Here is a 13,687-nt window from a genome sequence, read left to right as displayed (position 1 = left end):
GGTGGTAGAGTGCTCACCCTCAGTGAAGAGCTGAGGCACAGCAGCCAGGACCAGAGTTCAATCCACATGAGTAACCAAAAAAAAAAAAAAGATATAAAACTGTAAAGGAGACTCACACTGATGTCCTGGACCACAGGGGCCTTGGGCATGCTTGAGGTACCCAGTGGGAAACCGAGGCTTTGAGACAATGCTATGTGCTCATCAAAAAAATGGATGATTTTCCCAGGGCAGGGGTGTGGCTCAGTGAACAGTAAGAGGACTTGAGTAGTAGGAGGATGTGAATAGTAGGAGGATGTGATCAGTAGGGCCTCCACAGGCAGCCCGGGTCCTTGTCCAGCTCTGCCACAGCAGGCAGCATGACTAGGGGTCAGGACACTCAGTGTGAGTGCTTAGGACTAAGTCTCCTCACAGAAAAGTGCAGAGATCAAGGCCCCAGGATACTCCCCCCAACACCCACTAAAACCTGAGGGCCGACTGTTTCTACACCTTTATTTCTTTGTGAAAAGAGGGTAAAAAGGAATAAAATATAAATAGTACAGTTGACACAAATAAACCACCGGGGTGGAGGATGGGGGGAGGGAAGGGGAGGAAGGTCGCAGGGAGGTGGGGATGGGGTTCCCATCTCAGCAACAAGAGGCAGTGACCCGGATACTCGCGTCTCTCCCTACAGGGCAGGAGTGGGGCCTTCCTCCTGGCTGCTGTCCACCCCACTGCGTGTCCCTCAGCCTTTGGGAGGGGGCCAGGCGCCGTCTCCCCAGGCGGCTCAGGGAATGTGCATGGGGCCAGGTCTGGGATCAGGCCAAGCACAGGGAGGGCTCTCAGGGACACACTGGCTCCGTGAGGGAGGATCTCAGGGAGGGCTGAGCCGATGGTGGGTCAGAGGCAGGGCACTGGAGGCCCAAGCACTGGCTCTTCTTCCAGCATCAGGCAAGAGACAGAACTGGAGGAACAGGAATAGGTCGGCTCTGAAGCTCAGCCTGGCCCTCTTGTGCCCCTGCCCAGGCCCCACCACCCTATCCATCCACCAGCATGTCTGGCCCTCCAGCCCCTGCCTGGCACTGCCACCCTCTGGCCCTCCCGGGCCCCTGTCCGGGCACCACCACCCCTCCCACCTGCCACCGCCCGCCCACCACCATCCCGCACTGGTGAAGGCCTCCTGGGCAAAGTACTTGACGGCCACATCCTGGTCCTTGGTCAGCTTCTCCAGGACTGGCTTGACCTTGCTCTTCAGGGTGCTGGAAGCAGAGGGGAAAGGGCTGGAGCATGAAGCTGATGGGGCCCACAGCTGGGAACTCAGTTCAGGCCTGGCCATCCCCTGCGGAATTACAACTTTTATCTCCAGATGACTAGCGATGCTGAGCCATGCTTCCCCTCCCTTCCCTTCACATCCCCCTCCCCAGAAGGCTCACCAAGGCCATTGCTGACTCCTCAGTCTACAGTGAAGCCGACACTGGGAGGAAGCAGCAGGGAGCAGTGGCAGCTGAACACAGTGGTGCACATCTGGAATCCCAGCCACTGAGGCAGCCCTAGCAATAGCTGGGCATGGTGGCGCCCATTATCCTAGTGGTGTGAGCAGCATGCACAGACCAGGCAGCCTGGGCCACACATGCACTCTGTGAAATATAACAAAGGCAAAAAGCGCTGGGGGCATGGCTCAAGTGGCAGAATGCTTGCCTAGCAAGGTAACCCTCAGTATCACCACAAAGGAAGAAACAGTGTAGCTGGAGAGGAGCATAAGAACAGCGAGTCCCAGCTCACCTGTTGTGGAGGATGGGCCTGATCTTCTGCAGGGACTTGGCCACATTGAAGCAGATGTTGGTGATGGGGTCCCTAGCCATGTGCACGATGGTGGGCAACATGTGCTTGGTGGTGATGTCCTGCCCACACACCTCTGACAGAACCTGGCCAAGAACGGGCAGACGATGAGTACAGTCAGCGCCTGCCACCTGGGCCCGGGGGGCGAGGCTATGCCAATCCTCACCGGCATGGAAACGGTGTGCACAACTGACACCACCTCCCTGCGACTATGATTTACAACGAGTTCAACTCTGAACACGCAGCCAACGATGTGTCTCACACCAGGTCACCCAGGCCCAGGCCAAGGCTGCCGGAGGCCTGGAGCCCGCCCAGCTCCAGAAGTTTACCGCTGGCCCTGGCCCCCAGCCTCTCCACTCCCAAGCGTGGTTTCCCGGTGGGGCCGTGCTTGCCCCTCCCCTGGCAAGCTGGCACTGGGTGCAGGTGTGGTGCAGGCCACACTCATGTTTATGCAGAAGAGGGTGGCCATGCAGTGCAGGTAGTTAGGGTGTCCAGACATAGCCAGCATCTTGGGGATCATGGTGACATGTGCCCACTCCTTCCCAAACTTCTCCATCAGCTTCTTGAGGTTTCTGGTGGCTGCCTCACGGATGGCCTAGACTGCAAGGGGAACAGGAAGGCCATGGGGGAGTTTTAAAATGGGTCATGGCTCAGCACCAGCCTTCTCCAGGGTTCCAACAGCGGGGGGCAGGGCACAGACAGAACAGCTGCGTGGCCCCACCCACTGGCTGCCAGCTCCTTGTGGCAGGACTCACCATGGTCCACCAGCCATGCCATGAACAATGAGTTGAGTTTCCCGTCAAAGAATTCCACTCCCTGCCATAGGAGAGGTGGTGAGGGCTCCAAGGGTGAGGGAGTCTGGCCTGCCTCCTCTCCCCTCCCCACCGTACCCGGGATGCCCTGGATCATGCACCATCTGCTCAGCCAGCAGGGGCATGTACTCGATGATGGCCAGTCGCACCCGCCACTTGGCATCCTCGGCTAGCTCCACAGTGGTGGGCAGCAGTGACTAGGACAGCTGCCGGATGTCGATCACCTCGTTCACGCAGTCCAGGTTGGAGATGATGTTCAGCCGCACCTCCGGGCACTGCAGAGGATGGGGCTCCAGTGATGCCTGGCCCAAGGTGGCCCAGAATGTGGGGAGGGTAGTGCCACCCCACAGCAACACCCTACAGACCTGCCATCTCCCCAGGGCCACTTTCCAGCCCCAACCTGGCCCCAGGGACACAGTGACAAGGCCACATACAGAGCCACACTTGACATTAAGTGATGGAGGCTTGGGCATCATATGACACCTGCAATCATTCTGAGAGAACTTGCAGGAATCATGAAGAAAAATAACACAGTGGGAGAAGAAAGCTGAGCCCCAGCTCCGCCCAGGACAGCTGTGTCAGGACCCAATTGAGGCTGGAGCCAGGAGAGCGGAGTCATGGCACTTGGCCCACCAGTACTGAGACTTGCCCCTTTCATTCCTGTCACCTCAACTCCCTCCACTGACAAGAGATCCCACCAGAGCACAGCCCTGCCTCCAGGGCAAGGCTCATCCATGCCATGCTCCCACTATCCAGCAGGGCCGGGGCAAACACAGCAGGTGCTCCATGACAGAAAGAGTTTGAACTGCTTCTGCTTCCCAGATTGTGAGCTCAGATCAACCCCACATGTGCATGCTTACCCATCACACAATGACTCAACACTCAGCTCAGAAGCCCCGCTGGACTCCATGATAGTCATCAATCACCTTGGCAAGGGGATACGGGAGGGGACATTCACCTCGTCCTTCAGCTGGGCCAGAAAGAGGAGCAGTAGGTGCTCGAGAGTGTTGTCTTTGCCCAGGATGGGAGAGAGGCCCATGATGACTGAGGCCAGGGCTGACTTCACATATTGGTTGGCATATGACTCCAGTTCCTGGGAGGGAGGCCCAGGGGGACCTGCCTCAGCCTCTGCACATGACTGGCAGGGGGCATGGGGATGGGCTGCAGGGTCCATGCCTCTATCTAATTGGCTGCAGCCTGTGACCCAGGTTCCTGGGGCATTTCCACAGCCTGTTCTGTGCCCTCTTTCCTGCCCAGCTGACTCCCTCCACCAAACCAGTTACCTTGATGCACGGGAAGATCTGGGTCATGATCATGATCTCCCGACAATCTGCAGAGGGATTCTTGCAGAATTCTGTGGGCCAGGTTGGGGGATGAAATGGAGCCGGATGCACCTCCACCCTGAGCCGCCCTCCTGAAGCATGGGTCACCGGCACCTACCTTTCACCTTGTGGGAGGCTGCGGCCCTCACCTTGGCCTCACAGTCCTTCATCAGGTCCTGGAAGGCGGGCACCAGGTCTGTCTTGGTGATCTCAGGCCCCACTGCTTTCTGGAGCTGTAAACCCAGAACCAGGAAGAGGCTGGGTGTGTAGAACGAAAGGTGGTCTGGCAGCCTCTCTCAGCTATTGAGGACAAAATCCAGGCAGAAGTGGTGCAGGTGTGAAGAATGGGCCGGCTGCTCTTCCCAGAGCCAGCCCTCATCTCCAGCAGCGTGTGCCAAAACCACAGACCTTAGTTCACATTATCCCAAGTGGGGCTTTCTGTGACCTGATCCACAAACATGCCAGCGATGCAGAGTCTCCCGCTTTTACATTTGTACTAAAATATAGTTGGCTGAGTCCCTAAATGGGCAGGGGAGCTAAGGAGAGACTCTTCAGAAGAGGGAAGAATGGCAAAGAAACACATGAGGAAATGCTCATCATCTCTGGGCATGAAGGAATTACAAATCACAACAACCCTGAGATTCCATCTTAATCCAGTTAGATTGGCCAGCATTGTGAATTCGAACAAATGCTGGCAGGGATTTGGAGAAAAGGAGCCCTACTGTGCAACTCGTAGGAATGTGAACTAGTAGAGCCACTCAGCACATCAGTCTGCAGGTTCCTCCAAATACTAAACACAGACCTTCCCTCCCATCCACTCCTGGGCATCTACACTGAGCATCATGACAAGGACACCTGCACACCCATGTTCACTGCCACAGTACTCACAATAGCCAAGATATGGAAACAGCCCAGATGCCCCACAGTAGATGAGTGGACCCACAAAATGTGGACAATGGTACTTCACACAGTCATTAGAAAGAATAAAATAATGTCATTCGCAAGGAAATGGATCAAACTAGAACAAATCCTGAGAAGTGAGGTAAGTCAAGACTGGAGATAAATGGTGCATGTTCTCTCTGATATAAGGAAGTTAGATCTAAAATGCACTGGGATATGACAAATGCCACAGGATTCCAGAGACTCACACACAGTGAGACTAAAGGAGAGTAGTCTTAGCAGAGAATCACAAAGGCCCAATGTCTAAGCATCTCTTCATATTCATATAAAATATTACACACACTAAAACAAATCCCAAGATGTGGAAATCAAATACATATATATTTTTTGGTTTTAGCTTTTGATACTTCTGTGTTCTTTATCTGATAAAGAGTCTGTTCTCATGTTATCTCTGGGAGGATCGGGGGGCGGGGGGCGGGGGAAAGGATAGAAAATAAAAGTGCATCCATGGAGCTCACAGGACACTGATGAAAGTGAACTGCACAACTCGTGGGTAGAGATGGGAGGGAGAGGCTGGGAGGGAATGAGAGAACAGCAGACACTCACTGTACAAAAGGAAATGTCCTCATTCTCTGACTCATGCATGCCATTGTAATCCCTCTGTACATCCCCTCTATAATAACAGTACACATGTATAAAATGGGCTGTGCACAGCAGCTCACACCTACAATCTAGCTAGCTATACAGGAGGCAGAGTTAGGAGAATTGGAGTCCATGTTTAGCCTAGGCAAAGGTGGAGATCCTAGCTGAAAAATAAATCCAAAGGGTAGGCTGTGCCTCAAGAAGGGGGGCACCTGCCCAGCGAGCACAAGACCCCAGTTCACAGCCCCAGTTGCCAGTATGAACACACATCTGGACGAATGTTTGCCTAGTGACTCTGCCTTTTCTTGGTTGCCAGAGATGCCTTACACTTGCTCCTGACCACCGCTTGCTCCTGACCACCACCAGAGCCGATGGGTCCATACTAAGCGCACACAAAAGGGTAGCCGTCCAAGGGCCTCATGCTCTTTTACCAGTGTAACTGGTATGGAGTGCTGGTGGGCAGCCCTGTTTCTACCTCAGCTCCTTGTCTGTCTGCAGCTTCCACTCCTGGCCAGGACAAGAGTCTCCCTTGGAGCCCAGGACAGAGAGCTTCACTTTCCCACCTTTCCAGGTCCTTGCCGTGTACAAAGCAGGGCGAGTGACAGCTTCCCAGTGTGAATGTGTGCCTCTGACCCTGCCAAGATCCAGCCCTGGCTTCTCTGCCCACGGACGTCAGGCTGCCCGGTCCCATGCAGGACAGACACGAGTCCCTCTTCCCTTCAGCCTTGGCCCTGCCTGTGCACTGCAGGCCTCAAGCACCTCAGTGAACTTGTTGGCCACCATGTAGCAGACGTGCCATGACCTGTCCTCGGCCACCTGGCTCAGTGTGGGCATCACCAGGGACCCCAGGTCCTCCTGGGTCAGGAGATGGGAAATGTTCACACACACCTCCACCGCCAGCAGCTGCACAGAGTCCTGGGGAGCAGAAGGGGTGCTGAGTATCCATGGGGCGTAAGGGCAGAGGGCCCAGTGGCAGAATGGGGGAGGGGGAAAGGGGCGGAGGAGGAATGGTGGAGCAGGGACCCACATGCTCATCAGAGGCTAGGTTGGAGAACATGGGGATGATCTCACTCTTGACATTGTCTAGCTCTAGGACCTTGGCAAACTCCCCCAGATTAGAAGCTGTGGCCAGCCGCACCATGGGGGTGTCATCTGAACAGAGATTTCGGAAATACCTGGGGATCTAGAGTGGCGCTGGGCAGGAAGAACTCATGGAGCCAGGAGAGATCAGAGGGCGTGGACCCTTGGGTGTCATGGTTGTTGCCCAGGACATAGGAGGCTTCACTCAGGATAGGAGGAAGAGTAGGAGGGGAGCCTTCGGCCAGGGCAGCTCAAGGGAGCAGCAGGTAGGGTTACTGGGCATTCACACTCACATGGGAGGGGGAGCTGACTGCCACTGAGGCCCAGCAGGTGAGCTGACCGGAGGGGACAGGACAGGGGCAGTTGGCCAGGCGGTGGCAAGGAAGCCCCGGACTCACTGGTAGAGCTTTCCTTTCACAGCGCTGGACACTCACAGGTAGCAGACGGAGAAGAGGCTGCAGGCCAAGGTGCGGGAGGTGAACCAGTCGACCCCGCCAGCCGTTCCACCAGGGACACAAAATGGGCTTCGAGGTCAGAGGGTGAGTGTTCATGGGAGATGGCCCGCGAGGACTCCACCTCCTTGTCCCGCACCACCGTCTCCTCCACTGTGGCCAGCGACTCCAGTGGGGGCTGCAGGGGTGGGGGAAGGTTGGGTGGCACTTATGCTCTGCTCAGCCCTCCAGCCCTGAGGCCATCCCCTTGGACAGCACCCTGGCCCCCTACCAACCCTGCTCCATGGCTCCTGTTTCTGCCCTGTGGATAGGAGCGAGGACCCTGCATGTCACTCACCAGCAGGCAGTGCACGTACTCTGGCTCCCCACCAGGCCGGTAAAGGTTCTCAGCTGCTCAGCCAGGGCTAGAAGGACCTCATCCTCAGCGTAGATGGTGTCTGTAGGGGCAGGGCATTCCCATCACAGCCCACCCTGTGACCCCGGCACCCTGGGATCCCGGTCCCAAGATGCACAAGCTTGCTGTCAGTACCCACAGTTTTCCCATATGGCCAGCATAGAGAACAAGATAGGAACTGGGGATGGGTGGGGGAGCACTGAGTGACAGGGCCACTCTACACACCTCAGGGAGGGGAGACAGAGTCCCATCCTGTGCAACACTGTGGCAAGCAGATTTCCTGTTCAGGTACAGCTTACACTCTCAGCACTGTTCTCTGCCAAAAATCCTTTTCTCTCTGTTCAGACTCGGTTCAGCTACTGCCTCCTGGAGATTTTGCATCTGTCCCCTCCCCCCAGCCTGCCCCCAACCACCGGCCCCTGTGCCCGGCTCCCACCGAAGACAGCGCCAAGCCCAACCACAGTCTCAGGCCTCAGGGCTGGGCCGGGCAGGCCAGGACACCGGCGATCTCTTGGATTCTTCCTTTCTGAACTAGGACTCACCACAAGAAGCACAGCACCCAGGGCTCAGAGCACCACCTCCAGAACCGTGATATTACACTGCTGTCCTTTAAGATGCCAGCCTGGCATTTTTCTCTAGCCCACAATCATGCTGCAGTAATCACTTACAAAACCAATCCTGCATGTTCTGCAGGCGTGAGGCTGAGGCTTCTGCTTTTCTGTCTGGACAGCACCACCTTTTCCCAACGGACATGGCACCTGCCACATGCAACTGGAGAGGCTCCCAGGCAGCAAGTCCAAAGAAGGGACTGAACGTCCCTTGGGGATCTGAGCCCCATGTGTCTAGATACCCGGCAGCTCTTGGTCTGAACCACCCACATTTCCCCCATCCCAAGCCCCAATTCTTTCCACCCATGCAGGAAGAACATTGTCTGATGAGACTGTCTTCCCAGCTGACACTTAGGTGTTAAACAGACTGAATGCTCTCCATGTCTCTAGTACGAGTCACATGACTGTGTCCACCTGGCAGAGCCTGAAACAGGTCTCAGGCTGGGAGTCTCACTCCGGGTCTGCGGCTGCCTTCCAGCAGACTTTCGAGAGGACATCCTGCCTCCACCTTTCTCTTCCTCAGCCTTCCCCTCAACACAGTCCTGCAGTACATAAAGCTTGTCTACCTGCCCCTCAGCCTCTGTACCCCATCATCCAGGGCCCCTGCTGTGGGCTTCTCTTATTAAGCAGAAGGATCTCCAGGCACCCCCACTGCACTGGGCCCCAAAAGTCCCCACCTGTAAGGAAGGGGAGGAGTTCACTTCACGTCCTTTCCACTCCAAGGGCCAAGGCGATGGTGGACAGCTTCTTGATGCTGTTGAGGTGAAGCTGAGGAGAGAACAAGAAGGGAGAATGTCAGTAATCCCAGACTCAAGAGAGCTCCACAGTGCTGGGAGCAGACGCTTAGCACACCCACCATGCCCTCCTCTGACCTGGAGCTCACAGTTCAATAGAAACAGTGCAGTTTCTGAGTTCACGTAAGATCAGACACGCTGCCCACCACTGGCTACTACACCACATACTCCACTTAGTAGCAGCCGCTGCCTAGCAGGCATGCATGCATGCATGCTCTGGACCAGGCCCTAGACAACGCACACACACCTGCGACCTCACTGAACTCTCAAAGCAATTGTACAAGGTGCTAAGCTGGCTCACAGCGTCAATCCTGTGAGGCACAGCACAGGGCAGAACCTCTGGACAGCTCACAGAAGTAAGAGGATGGCTGGCGGAGCAGGCATTTAAATACAAGACTTGTGGCTAATGGTGATGATGAGAGAACAAACAATAGCATAGTATTACTACAAAAACAAAAGTCAGTTATGCTGATGCACACCTGTAATCCCACTACTCAGTGGACTGATGTGGAAGATTCTTGACTTCAAAACCAGCCTGAGGTACATAGTAAAATCTTTTCTCAAAATAACAATGACAACAGAGGGGCAACTTCAGCCACGTTATGGGCAACACCATGGGTGAACGGGAACCCGAGACTGTACAGGTGGGTCTGGGTGCACAGTTTCTGGCTCATTAACTCCCTCTGGAATGCAGGCCATAGAACCTGAGCTTTGTTTCAGAAGAGGGCCATGGTAACTACTGTGCCCAGCGTTTACATCTCAGAGCCATCGCAGCAGATCCTGACCAGTGTCTGATGGTACATCCCAAGACCCGTTACGGAATGGGTTCAGCCCCACGTGACAACAGGAGGGCCACAGGGTGCAGGTGGAGCCGCTGCTAGGCCCCCAGCCTGGCCTTGTCAGCACCCTGTCACACCCTTTCTGCTTGATCACACTTTGACACAGTCTTCCCCATCCAATGAAGTCTGCATAAAAAAAAGAACAAAACGAGAGGTTTTGGAGAGCTTCCAGAGATGTGAAGATGTGAGGGTTTGTGGAGTGTAGACAAGACACTCGGCTACCGGGGCCTTGCCATACACATCTTTTCAGTAGCATCCTTTATGGTGAACCCGTGAGGATTTGTCCATGGTCCTGATTCCTTTGAGCTGATCAGCCCCATGTGGGGGCAGAGTCAGAAACACAGCAAGCAACCTGGGCCTTCATATCTGCAGCAGGGGAATTAGGGTGAGAAGTGAACCAAATTAGCAGGGCCGGGCTGTGTCTGCTGTTGCATAAGGAAATGCTCTGGTGGTAGAGCACCAGCCAATGAGCAAAAGCATCAGATACCCACTTGAAGTTCTAATCTCAGATAAAAAAAAGAAAGAAAGAAAAGGAAATGCTTGCTTTCTACTGGGGAGAAGTGATCACACTTTTCAGGGCCAAAGCTTTTCTGTGGACTGTGCTGGAAATGTGGAGAAAAATCAGGGAATTTTGTTTGTCTTTACACATGGGCTGTAAGCTAGTTCCCAGTCCCAAGCCAGTGCTGGTGAACAGGAAAGTAGTGTCTGTGGGTGAGTGTTTCAACATCCCATGATAAGTTCACTCTGAATTGAGGGTGGGTCCTAGAGCCAACCACAGTGTCCTCCTAAGCACCCCAGTACACAGTGGGCACAACCTGGGGACAGAGACAGGGGGAGGCTGAGGATACATCCATAAGCCCAAGAAAATCAAGAACCATAACTGGGCCTGAAGTGAGGACAGGAGCTCAGAGTGGATCCCCATAGAAGCTGTGAATGTAAGCCACGGGTGAGGCTATTTCCCAGCAGCCCCAGAGAACAGGGGCATCAATTTCTCGTCATGTGTTCACATGAAGGGAGACGCAGAAGTGAGACCCTCCCTCCCCTGAAGAAACCAGGCTGGGAGCAAGGGACACCTGCCGAGGCCAGCCTGTGTATACAGGGTCCTAACCCCAAAGCTCCGATTGCGACCACTGCAGTGGACTGCAAACCCTCCCCTGTGTGCTTCTCCTGCCTAGCTCCAGTGCATGGAAAAAAATGACATCACATGTGCTGAGTGCAGTGACATCACTGAGACCAGCTATCCCTGGTAGACCCAGAAGGCCTCCTCCCCCAGGGCATGGCAGACCAGGAAGCTGAGGTGAAGAGAAGGCCCCACACCCCGGGAAGGCGAAGAGTGACTGGGAGCTTCCCTGAAGATGAGCCTCTCATCAAGGCATTTAAGCATCTCTTTGGGATCACAATGGAACTGATGAACAGTTAGGTAAATAATGCAGCTGGGCTTAGTGATGTGCACCTGAAATGCCAGCACTGAGGAGGCTGAGGCAAGAGGATACTAGGAAGGCTAGCCTGGACTACACAGTTGAGACCCTGTCTTCAAAAGCAAAAAAGGGACTGGGAAAGTGGCTCAGTGATAGACTGCCTTGCATGCAGGAGGCCCTGGGTTCGATTCCTCAGCACCACATAAGCAGCAAAGGCTGGAAGTGGCACTGTGCCTCAAATGTTAGAGCCATAGCCTTGACTTGAAGAGTTGAAGGACAGTGTCCAGGCCAAGTTCAAGCCCCATTACCGACCAAAAAAAAAAAAAGAATAGAAAATGAGGGGCTGGGAAGGTAGCTCAGTGGTAGACTGATTGTCTTGCATGCATGATGACCAGGGTTCAAATCCTCAGCATCACCTAAGCAGAAAAAACCAGAAGTAGTGGTGTGGCTCTAGTTGTATAATGTTAGCCTTGAGCTGAAGAGCTGAAGAACATCACTCTGGCCCAGAGTTTTGGCCCCACAATGGACAGAAAAAAAAGCAATAGAAAATGAAATATTTAGGCATATTCTCAAGAATATGTAGGTTCTTGAACACCATATCTACTGTGGCACTATTCACCACAGCCAAGAAACAACCCAGAAGCTCCATGGTGTCTGCAGAGAAATGAGTGAAACTGAACATGGTCATGTGGAGCAAAGTCAGCCAGGTTTAGAGCACTGGAGTCACAGGCCCAACTGTGGATGAATGCATAAAGAAGATGTAGCCTGGTCAGTCAGTGCTGGAGTCCCCGGCCAGAGGTGTGATCTTGAGATACCACCCCTCCGGGTGCCTCTGAGGACCTTTCATCAGGATTTTTCAGTCTGAGGCACAGTTCAGTGTCCAGGATGATGAATGCTGACATGGATGTTGATGCTGAAAATCAGATGGAACTGGAGGAAAAAGCAGGACATTAATCAAGTGTTGGAACTCCAACACACACTTGAAGATCTCTCAGCAAGAGTAGATGCAGTTAAGGAAGAAATCCTGAAGCTAAAATCAGGAGACCACGTTTTTGGACAATATATAGAAAACCTCATGTCTGCTTCTAGTGTTTTCCAAACAACTGGCATGAAAGGCAAAAGAAAGTAAGGGATTGAGTTCCCTTCTCATTTACGGAATTGCTGCTTCTCTCTCTCTCTCTCTCTCTCTCTCTCTCTCTCTCTCTCTCTCTCTCCCTTTCCTTCTCTCCATCCCTTCCCCCACCCTCCTTCTCTCTCCCCTTTAAAACTATGGAAGATTCCAAACATTACAGTACCTTTGTTTGTGACTTCATTGAATGGTTATGAAAATAATTTCAAACTAGGCAAAATTAACTACTTAACAGGAGACTTCCATGAGTCTGGGTATTATGTTAGTCTAAGAAAATGTGCAGGTGTATTGTAGAGACTTTATAATTAGAATTGCATATATTTATGAAACTTGAAGATGAATGTTGTATTGAATTTGCTTTGATATATAGGCTTAGTCTTTTACTACAGGCTTACTTATTAAGATATACAAGAAAATAACTATGTTGTGAAAATGTGACCAAATTCATGTACTGAATGCACAGCTTTATGTATGTACCTGTTCACCATTTTGTGCCTCTCCATCTGCCTCATCCTTCCCATGTACCTTCTCCTAAGTCAAGATAGTTTCACATTTGTAAAAGTACTTTGAGTAGTAATCATCTGACAGTAATCTTATCTGTAAGTCCTGAAGTTAACCAAAACCTTACCTAAAGTTTGTCAGTTGTACTTTCTTATAATAAGATAGGACTGATGGTTTCTCTTTAACCATTTGAAAACAGATTTGGGCTATAAAGGGGATTTTTTTTTAATTTTATTTTATTTGTGAACATACTATACAGAGGGGTTACAATTACATGGGCAAGATAATGCATACATTTCTTACCAAGCATTGCAGCCTCCTCCTTGTTTACCCTTCACCTCCCTTCCCCCGTCCCCCCCACCTAATCCTTCCCCCCCTGGCCCCCCACCGACATCGTGAAGCTCATTTTTGACATGACAATTTGTACTTCTCATTGTTGCAACAGGTCCACCAGAATCCTTAAACGACTTGTTTTTCCCCATCTCCTCCACAAGTTATACTGACATCACATATATTGAAAGCCGGGGTTATACTGTGGGGGAGGGACATACAAAGCAACAAAGAAATAATCTTATAAATGCATTAGAAACACATGCATGAAAGAAAAAAAACCATTAAAATACCTATCGAAGGATTCATTTTCCTAACATCACATTATCTGACTTTTTCCGCTTGACTCATACATATTATAAAGAGAATTTTTAAATTGAAACTAAATTATCAAATTGAGATCTGTTTAAAAACAAAGAACCAACTTGTTTTGCACCAAATACCCCACTTGCTATCTGAAAAGATAAGAATTTTGGTTATGGGCTGTGAAGGTGGCTCAGTGGTAGAGTGCTTGCCTTGCATGTATGATGCCCTGGGTTCGATTCCCCAGCACCACATAAGCAAAAGAAAAAAGAAAAAAGAAAAAAGCCGGAAGTGGCGCTATGGCTCAAGTTGTAGAGGGCTAGCCTTGAGCTGAAGAGCTGAGGGACA

General features: G+C 52.4%; 1 pseudogene; it reads right to left on the bottom strand.

Moving 5' to 3' along the window:
• Window positions 1-298: 298 nt before the first annotated feature.
• On the bottom strand, window positions 299-13,100 carry LOC138812444 (serine/threonine-protein phosphatase 2A 65 kDa regulatory subunit A alpha isoform-like; annotated as a pseudogene).
• Between the last annotated feature and the right edge of the window lie 587 nt (window positions 13,101-13,687).

This window comes from Dipodomys merriami, unplaced genomic scaffold (genome assembly GCF_024711535.1).
Source record: "Dipodomys merriami isolate MVZ:Mamm:240054 unplaced genomic scaffold, mDipMer1.0.p SCAF_57, whole genome shotgun sequence".
Taxonomy (NCBI): domain Eukaryota; kingdom Metazoa; phylum Chordata; class Mammalia; order Rodentia; family Heteromyidae; genus Dipodomys; species Dipodomys merriami.
Note: the sequence above shows the minus strand (reverse complement) of the source record. Positions and strands in the feature narration are given on the sequence as shown.